General features: G+C 36.3%; 1 pseudogene; it reads right to left on the bottom strand.

Annotated features, from left to right (window-relative positions):
* Nucleotides 1-867: 867 nt before the first annotated feature.
* Nucleotides 868-9496, bottom strand: LOC108296340 (annotated as a pseudogene).
* Between the last annotated feature and the right edge of the window lie 202 nt (nucleotides 9497-9698).

A 9698-nucleotide genomic window follows, 5' to 3' on the forward strand; every position in this document is an offset into this window, starting at 1 on the left:
AAAAAAAAAAAAAAAAAAAAAAAAAAAAAAAAATAGTGGATGGAACTAAACTGTGTCAGAAAGTGACACAGTTGAGGCATATTCTAGTGAAAGCTCCTTATCTTGACCTGGACTGAAAGAAGCAGTGTTGTAGAGACCAAGAAAAGTGAGAATATGCTAAAGGTCTTTGGGTTAAGTTAGAGATACTATTTTAAACTACTTTGGGGGTGGGGGGGAAGGACAATTTAAATAAAAACAATACGATGACAGAGTAAATTCCAGGGATATTAATAAATGCAAAATTAAAAACTTAAACTCACTAGTCAAAAGAAAAAGACAAATTGAAAATGTTAACAAAATAAACTATTTGCTATATATCAAAAAGGTTGATATAAAAGAAGGGTAAAAATACAAATAAAACTGGTAAGGTGTATTAATATTTGGGAAAAAAGAAGTCTGACAACAAAAAACCTAATTAGAGTTAGAGAAGATCACTAAATGATGATGTAAAGTCCAATTCACCAAAAAAAAAAATTCTGAACAGGTACACACCTAACAAAACAAGCCCAAAATTTATACAAAACAAAAAATTCACAGAACTTCAAAGCAAAAATGGTAACTCCAATATCACTGCAGGAGAATTCAACACACTGGTCTCAACTTTTGCCATCAGTTCTCTGTCCTTTCTCAGACTTTGTCTTCCCCTTAGATCAGAAACACCGTCTTGTTCCAAAGCACAGAATGAATGTTTTTGTTGTTTCACATACCATATACATAAAACTGCTGAACAAAGAGGAAACTCATGGATCTTAAGGATTAAAGGTCAATTCAGATGCATTCTGAACTCTTTTAGAGAAAGCTATTTTGTGATTAAACAATAAACTCAAGTCTGTTGGATACTAAGTGGTTCACTGCTGCCATCTGCTGAACACCGTGTTCATTTGCATGTCAATCATGTTTGCCTTTAAAGTCCTAGTAAGACAAAGGTCTTAAACTGTTACCTTTTCTGAGCCTCCTTTATCTAATGAGAGGAAGATACTCTCTCTAGATTAAATGTTTGTATACAAGGTGTTGATAGAGGTTAAAATTTGTGCTATTTAAGCCTCTGGTAACAATGACTTTTTTAAATAAAAGGTTTATAGGAGTATAGAAAATTATACTACCCGAAATCCACTTGGAATTTAATATATCCACAAAGACTACCAATTTTCCCATACAACTACTGGAAAATCATATTTTATATACTGAATAATTGCAATGAGTCACTTTAAACATACCAATTATACTTTACCTATATGGCATATTATCCACATTACTTGCTGTGTTTCATAAAATATGCACATATAAATTCAAGGTAGGCCTTCTAACACTTGCCCATACCTGGTTCCCTTGCCTTCCAGGCACACAGGAAGATTACACTTCCTGTCTTTAGTACTTAGGTGGGACCACATGATTAGTTCTGGTCAACAGATCATGAATGCAAGTGCCAAGTGTTGCTTGCAGGCCAGTGCAAGTAATTATATGTGTGAGACCCTCCGGCACTCTTACTCTGCCATAGTGACAAGAAGGGACCTCAAAAGATGGTCAAGCCCCAAAATCAAAGTAGCTTAGATCACTAAAGGCAGCCACCCTAGAGAGCTGTCCAGACCCACAACAGACTTTCTAAGAGTAAAAAACAAACTTTTATTGTGCTATCCTACTGAGAGTTGGCACTTCAATGTTACCTCAGTAGAGCACAGGCCAAGGTTCTCAACAGCAGCACTACTGCCATCTTAGGCTAGATAAATAATTCATCGTGGTCTCTGTCCTGTGCACTGTGGGATGTTAAACAACATCCCTGCCATTTACCCACTAGATACCAAGAAGCCCTCATCAATATGACAACCAAAACCACCTCTTGTCATTGACGTCCTCCCCACTATCTTTGAGAACCACTAGCATAGATTGACCTACTAATATAATATGTACATATTTATGTATGGCTGATGAATATATATGTAAACATGTTGAGTATATTTAAGTCAAATGTCATATATTCTCATGCTTTATTTCCTACTAGGGTCAGATATTTTATAGGCTCTTAAGAAACATGAATTCCCATTTCTCAAAGCAGTAAAGTTAACTCATAAACTTAAAAAAAAAATCAATTATAGCACAAGTCTCTCTATATTAGGGTAAATAAAACGTCCCAAGAGTATATAAATCCATACATACTATTCTGTTCATTTCAGAGGACTCATAGCTCCCAACTGGATGGACATTTCCAATGGTTTCCAAGCCTTCTTCATCCACATGTATGTTCCATCAGAGCTATCAGATGGAGAGAGTTCAAATGAAGAGCCAGCTCTGTAGTCTGTATCCGGCGAAACCAAATTATTCCCAGAAGTATGTTTTGTACATTCACTCCTGTCTTTGTTTCATTTAAACAGAGAGAGAGAAAAAGATGATTGATTCACAAAAATATAACTGTTTCTCATGTCCTAAAAATATAAGTGCAAATAATTTGATATAGCAAAAAAGCTGGCTCAAAAGAAAAGCAACAACAACTGTAGCATTTTCTATATCCTAAGCAATGAAAACATCAAGAGGCAAAATCTTTAAAATAACCTACTGAAATATTTTCTAATAGACAAAAAGAAAATTTAGTCATCTTTCACTTCTGTAATATTTCCAAAAATGTAAATAAAGCCTCATATTCCTATGTTTCCCAAGATATTTATTTTTAAACATTTGCCAGGAAACTCCTTTTCCTCTGTGTACACTATTTAACTTCATAGATTAAATAATGCAGGGTACTCATAAATGCCACCCTATAAAGAAATAAACTTGTTCTGGCAGTCACTTTTAGAAGACCTACAGACAACCAAGGGTTTGTACATGCATCTCTATGCACCGATCTGATTATACCAGGGGACAAACTGAACAAACTGAAGGGACTGGACATACCACATGTCTATATCCAATCCCTTCAGTTTGTTCTATTTTCATGGGCGTACAAACACCAGATACATTTTCTCTAGCATTTAGTAATAGGATAACCAAACAGAAGAGGAAATGTTTAACAGGTATTATTTCACGTTCTTCACTTTAAAAAATACATATAGCGCCCTCTGGTTGTGTATCTACAAAAATTGCTAAACAAGAAAAATTTTTTAGGATTAAAAAAAATCAATCAGATTAGACACAACCTACATTACCTCATTTTACCCTTTGGTACACATTTACTCTTAACAAATAGCAATGATATGCCACCCTAAGAGAAGAGATGGTTTGATGAATGTCATACCACTGGTTGAGGTAAGTGGGGGAAAAGTCAGTTAGAAGTACTGTCTATACTAAGCAGGAATAAGCCTGTATGTAACAGCCAAAGAACAACAAAGATTAAGAGTGGTGTTATTAACATTGTTTTAGATAGGGTGAAAAATGGGGTATGGAGCAAAAGTCACAAGGAAAATAAATGTTACCCCACTCCAATTTTGTCTAGATCCATCCCTCTGTAAAAATGATAGTATCTTGAAATCTATCTGAAGATAATTCTAAATGTAAGTTCAGTTATATTATCTAAAAGAAAGCAAATAAACTTAAGATTAGTAATATTTATCAGAGACACTTATGTCTATCCATTCATCAGTTTTACTGAGAGCTTTTTCATTTTACTTGGGGGAATCAAATATATCCTGTGGTGGCACATTTTCATGTTTCTCTTCTTTGAGAGACATTTCCTCTGGAGTTACTCTAGTTCTGTTAAAGTCTTCTATATCTATAAAATCATCACTAAAGTCTTCACTTAAATCATTCTTGTCAGAAGATGACAAAGAAGACAAGGAAATGTCATCCACATCATCACTCAGGTATCTCGTTTCAGCATCATGTTTCATGCTCTGGTTGATTTTTGTTCTGTAACTTTCATTTTCAATCAGTTCTTGGTCCTTATTAGTAGCTCTGTCGTCAGCCAAAACTGTAGCATTTTCCTCTACGTATGTGTCAGCAGGTGAATTTTTATTTCCATCAACTGTGATAGTCCCAAAAAATGGAGATCGGCTAGATTTCAGTAGAGAGGGATGAACCATTCTATAGCCTAAAGTAGAAGTTACACCTGGACCGTTTGGTAAAGCCAACTTCTTTCCACCAGCAGCATAAGGCCTATTAAATCCATACCCCAAATGTTCATTCCCATTGAGTACTTCTGACTGCCAGGAATTTCTTATTAGCATACTTGACCGCGGAGGCACTCTAACAGTTAGCTGTTGCTTTTGATAAGGCTTTGTAAGACCCACAGCTCTATTAAAAATTCTGAATGGAATGTGAAAAACTTTGTGACCTTACCATTTTTTCACAATTAATAGATTTACTACTGTCTGGGGATTAAGTTAGGCTTTCACCAGAACTGCTTCAGGTGGCACAGGAGTTTGCTCTAGGCCTTTGCATGCTACTAGCCGACCAGTTTCCACAAAATCCATTCAACTGTGATTTTGAAGTACTGACTGAAGAATATGAAGTCCTTCCTAATAATGTGCCTTTGGTAAATTTACCCAAATTAGATGGTCCAGAAAAAGACTTTTGGTGTAACTCCTCTGTAGATGACACTAACATAGTGGATGGCTTTGCTAACTTTGATGTGAATAACGAAACACTTTCCAAACCTCCCTTTATCCCATTTTTGTCAAACATTCTTCGAGTAGTAACATGTTTTTCAGGATCAATTATTTTATCATGTGAATTGTGAGTATTGTTAGGCTCTTCAGCACCTTGTGCACAAAGTTGGTATTTATTTGCTTTTCTCCAGTTAAATGAATGAGGTGATGAACAATCAGAGCCATTATTTTGTATGTAACTTTTGATGTTACTATTCTTGGAAGTTCGTAATAAATTAACAGGTGTCCCATTTGACATTGGCTGAAAGGTACTTCCTACAGATTTTGTTCCTACCTTTGGGATCTTGGAACCCAAAACTGTCTTGATTTGTGTTTTTTCTTCCATGAGCTCTAAGGTGCATTTGTTCTTAAAATTTGACAAAATCTGTGAAGAGAAAAAAAGAAGTACATTAAACATTCCTAAATAAGGGTAATTACTTGAGTTATTATACAATATGATACTTATACTTTTATATGCAGAAAAGCCCAAAAGCTACTCATGATTTCTACAGAACTCCTAGCAAATAATGAATGCACTGATTAATAACTTTATGTTGGAAGAAAATAAGGAACTTTTTTTTTAAACTTTTACAAACGTATGCTATAAATGATGACTGCAAAATCCAGAAATAATAAAATCAAACTACCAAATTTGACTATGTAAAAAATAATACTTTCAGAGTATTTCTTCCAATTTCCAATCCAAGTAATTTTTTCATTTTGGGTAATAGTCTCTCCTTTAAAGTAAGAACATACGGAAAGCCATAGCCAGCACACTGAGGCAAGAGAATGAAATAAAGCGCATTCAGATTGGGAAAGAGGAAGTCAAACTATCTCTGTTTGCCAATGATATGCTTATATATCTAGAAAATCCTACAGACTCCTTCAAAAGATACCTAGGTTTGATAAATAAATTTGGTAAAGTCACAGGTTGCAAAATCAAAGTACACAAATTAGTAGCACACCAACAATGACTAAGAATCAAGAACTCAATCCCTTTGACCATAGCTGAAAAAAAAAACAACCTAGGAATACACTTAACCAAGGAAGTAAAAGATCTCTACAAGGAGAAGTGCAAAACACTTCTGAAAGAAATCACAGACAATGCAAACGAACGGAAATACATCCCACACTCATGCATTAGCGGAATCAATATGAAAATCACCATGCTGCCAAAAGCAGTCTACACAATGCAATGCGTATCAAAATACCAATATCATTCTTCACAGAATTAGACAAAACAATCCTAAAATTCACATGCAGCCAAAAAAGAGTACAAATAGCCAAAGCAATCTTAAACAAAAAAACAAATCTGGAGCCATCACATTACTCGACTTCAAATTATACTACAAGGCTACTATAGTAACCAAAACAGCATGGTAGTAGTGTAAAAGTATATACACAGAGCAAAGAAACAGAGTAGAGAACCCAGAAGTAAAGCCAAATACAACCAAATGACCTTTGACAAAGCATACACAACAAAAATTGGGAAAAGAACACCTTATTCAATAAATGGTGCCAGGAAAACTGGATAGTCACATGTGGAAGAATGAAATTGAATTCCTATCCTTTGCCATATACAAAAATCAACCCAAGATGAATTCAAGACTTAAATTTAAGGCATGAAACCATAAAAATGCTACAAGAAAACCTAGGAAAAACTCTTCTACATATTAGTCTAGGCAAAGAATTTATGACTAAGACACCAAAAGAAAATGCAACAAAAAATAAATGGGACCTAATTAAACTAAAAAGCTTCTGCTCAACAAAAAATAATCAGAGTAAACAGACAACCCACAGAATGGAAAGGAATATTTGCAAACTATGCATCTGACAGAAGACTGATATCCAGAATCTACAAGGAACTCCAACTAATCTGCAAGAAAAAAATAAAATAATCCCATTAAAAAGTGGGCAAATTACATCAATAAACATTTCTCAAAAGAAGGTATACAATGGCCAACAAACATGAAAAAAACGCTCAACTTCACTAATCATCAGGGACATGCAAATTAAAACCACAATGAGATATCACCTTATCCCAGCCAGAACGGCTATTATTAAAAAGTCAAAAAACAATAGATATTGGCATAGATGTGATGAAAAGGGAACATTTATATACTGCTGGTGGAAATATAAATTAGTAACACATCTACAGGAAAAAGTATGGAGATTTCTAAAGAACTAAATCTACCATTTGATCCAGCAATCTCACTACTGGGTATCTACCCAAAGGAAAATTGTATTTCAAAAACAGCTGCATTATGTATGTTTATTGCAGCAAAATTCACAATTGCCAGATGTAGAACCAACTTAATTACCCATCAACTGATGAGTGAATTAAGAAAATGTGGTATATATATACAAAGGAATATTACTCAGCCATAAAAAAGAATGAAATAATGTCTTTTGAAGCAACATAGATGGAGATGGAGGCTGTTATTCTAAGTAAAGCAATTCAGTAATGGAAAACCAAATACCATATGCTCTTACTTATAATTGGGAGCTAAGCTATGGTTATGCAAAGGCATACAGAGAGGTATAATGGACACTGGAGACTCAGAAGTGGGGATGGTGGGAGGGGGATGAGTAAAAACTACAGAATGTAGTAGGGTACCATGTACACTATTTGGGTGGCATGTGCACTGAAATCTAACTTCACCACTATACAATTCATTCATGCAACCAAAAATCACCTGTTCCCTTAAAGTCAGTGAAATAAAAGTTAAAGAACATATATTTTTTTAAATGTATATAATTTTATAAAAGCTAGAAGACATTTGAAAAACACTAATTACTGAAGCCATGGGAAGTATATAGGTGAATAATGTAACAGTACCAAAAAAATTCTTTTGGCATTAAGGGTTGAGTAATAAGCTGTCAATTTAGGCAAATATCTCAAAAGAATTTCCATCTAGTAACATAAATACACACTACAGTTAGTGCCAGGGTGAGAAGTATAAAAATTTAATAAAGTTGATTTGTCCATTAATCTCAATCTTACACAGTTTATTTTATTTTATTTTATTTTTTGAGACAAGGTCTCACTCTGTCACCCAGGCTGGAGTGCAGTGGCACGATCATGGCTCATTGCAGCCTCCACCTCCCTGGCTCAAGGGATCTTCCCACCTTAGCCTCTCGGGTAGCTGGGACTAAAGGCACACAGCATCACAGCCAGCTAATTAAAAAAAAAATTTTTTTTTGTAGAGACAGAGTTTCACTAAATTATTTAGGCTTGTCTTGCACTCCTAACGCCAAGCAATTGTCTCGCCTTGGCCTCCCAAAGTGCTGGGATTAGAGGCGTGAGCCACCACGCACAACTTGTATTTATTTTAAATATAATACAAAACTACAAAAACAAAAAGGTTAGATGCACACAAAAGAGCATAAATTAGAAACAACTAGTGTCCCCTATTTGAGTAAATTTTTTTTTTTTTTTTTTTTTGAGACGGAGTTCGCTCTTGTTACCCAGGCTGGAGTGCAATGGCGCGATCTCGGCTCACCGCAACCTCCGCCTCCTGGGTTCAGGCAATTCTCCTGCCTCAGCCTCCTGAGTAGCTGGGATTACAGGCGTGTGCCACCATGCCCAGCTAATTTTTTGTAGTTTTAGTAGAGACGGGGTTTCACCGTGTTGACCAGGATGGTCTCGATCTCTTGACCTCATGATCCACCCGCCTCGGCCTCCCAAAGTGCTGGGATTACAGGCGTGAGCCACCGCGCCCGGCCTTGAGTAAATTTTTAATAAAGTATGACATATCATGTGATAAGATTATAAAGATGAGCTAGAAATATTAAAATATTTGTCCTAATATTAACAAAAATATATGGTCACTATATTCTCACTGTAATTATATAAGAATTCTGTAAAAACACAAAGAAGGGAAAAATAGAAATTTAAAAATGCCTTAGGGTCACTGATGTTTTTAATGTAGTATATGACATTGTCTTTAATTTTTTTTTTTTTAAGAGGAGTGGTCTTGCTCTCTCACCCACCTAGAATGTAGTGGTGTAATCACAGATCACTGCAGTCTCAAACTCCTGGGCTCAAGTGATCTTCCTACCACAGCCTTCTGAGTAGCTAGGACTAACTACAGACGCATGCCACCATGGCCAGCTAATTTATTTTTACTTTTTATAGAGGTGGGGGCCTTGCTATATTATCCAGGCTGGTTTCGGATTCCTGGGTTCAAGCAATCCTCCCACTTTGGCTTCTCAAAGTGTTGGGATTGCAGGAATGAGCGACTGCACTGAGCTAAATTTTTAAAATTTTGTTGTTATTGTTGTTGAGATGGAGTCTCACTCTGTCGCCTAGGCTGGAGTGAGGTGGTGCGACCTCAGCTCACTGCAACCTCGATCTAGTGGGTTCAAGTGATTCTCCTGACTCAGGCTCCTGAGTAGCTGGGATTACCAGTGCCCACCATCACGCCCTGATAATTTTTTATATTTTTTAGTAAAGACAGCGTTTCACCATGTTGGCCAGGGTGGTCTCGAACTCCTGACCTCAGGTGATCCACCCACCTCAGCTTCACAGAGTGCTGACATTACAGGCGTAAGCCACCACACCCAGCCAATTTTTTTTTTTCTATTTCACTCCTTAAAAGATTTTCTTTCTTTTTTTTCTTTTTAATTGCATTTTAGGTTTTTGGGGTACATGTGAAAAACATGTAAGATTGTTGCATAGGTACACACATGGCAGTGTGGTTTGCTGCCTTCCTCCCCATCACCTATATCTGGCATTTCTCCCCATGTTATCCCTCCCCAACTCCCCACCCACCGCTGTCCCTCCCTTATATCCATCCCCCCCACTGACCCCAGTGTGTGATGCTCCCCTCCCTGTGTCTATGTGTTCTCATTGTTCAACATCCACCTATGAGTGAGAACATGCGGTGTTTGATTTTCTGTTCTTGTGTCAGTTTGCTGAGAATGATGGTTTCCAGGTTCATCCATGACCCTACAAAGGACACAAGCTCATCATTTTTTATGGCTGCATAGTATTCCATGGTGTATATCTGCCACATTTTCCCTGTCCAGTCTATCATCGATGGGCAATTGGATTGGTTCCAAGTTTTTGCTATTGTAAACAGT

Source organism: Cebus imitator, unplaced genomic scaffold, assembly GCF_001604975.1.
Source record: "Cebus imitator isolate Cc_AM_T3 unplaced genomic scaffold, Cebus_imitator-1.0 Scaffold704, whole genome shotgun sequence".
Classification (NCBI taxonomy): Eukaryota; Metazoa; Chordata; class Mammalia; order Primates; family Cebidae; genus Cebus; species Cebus imitator.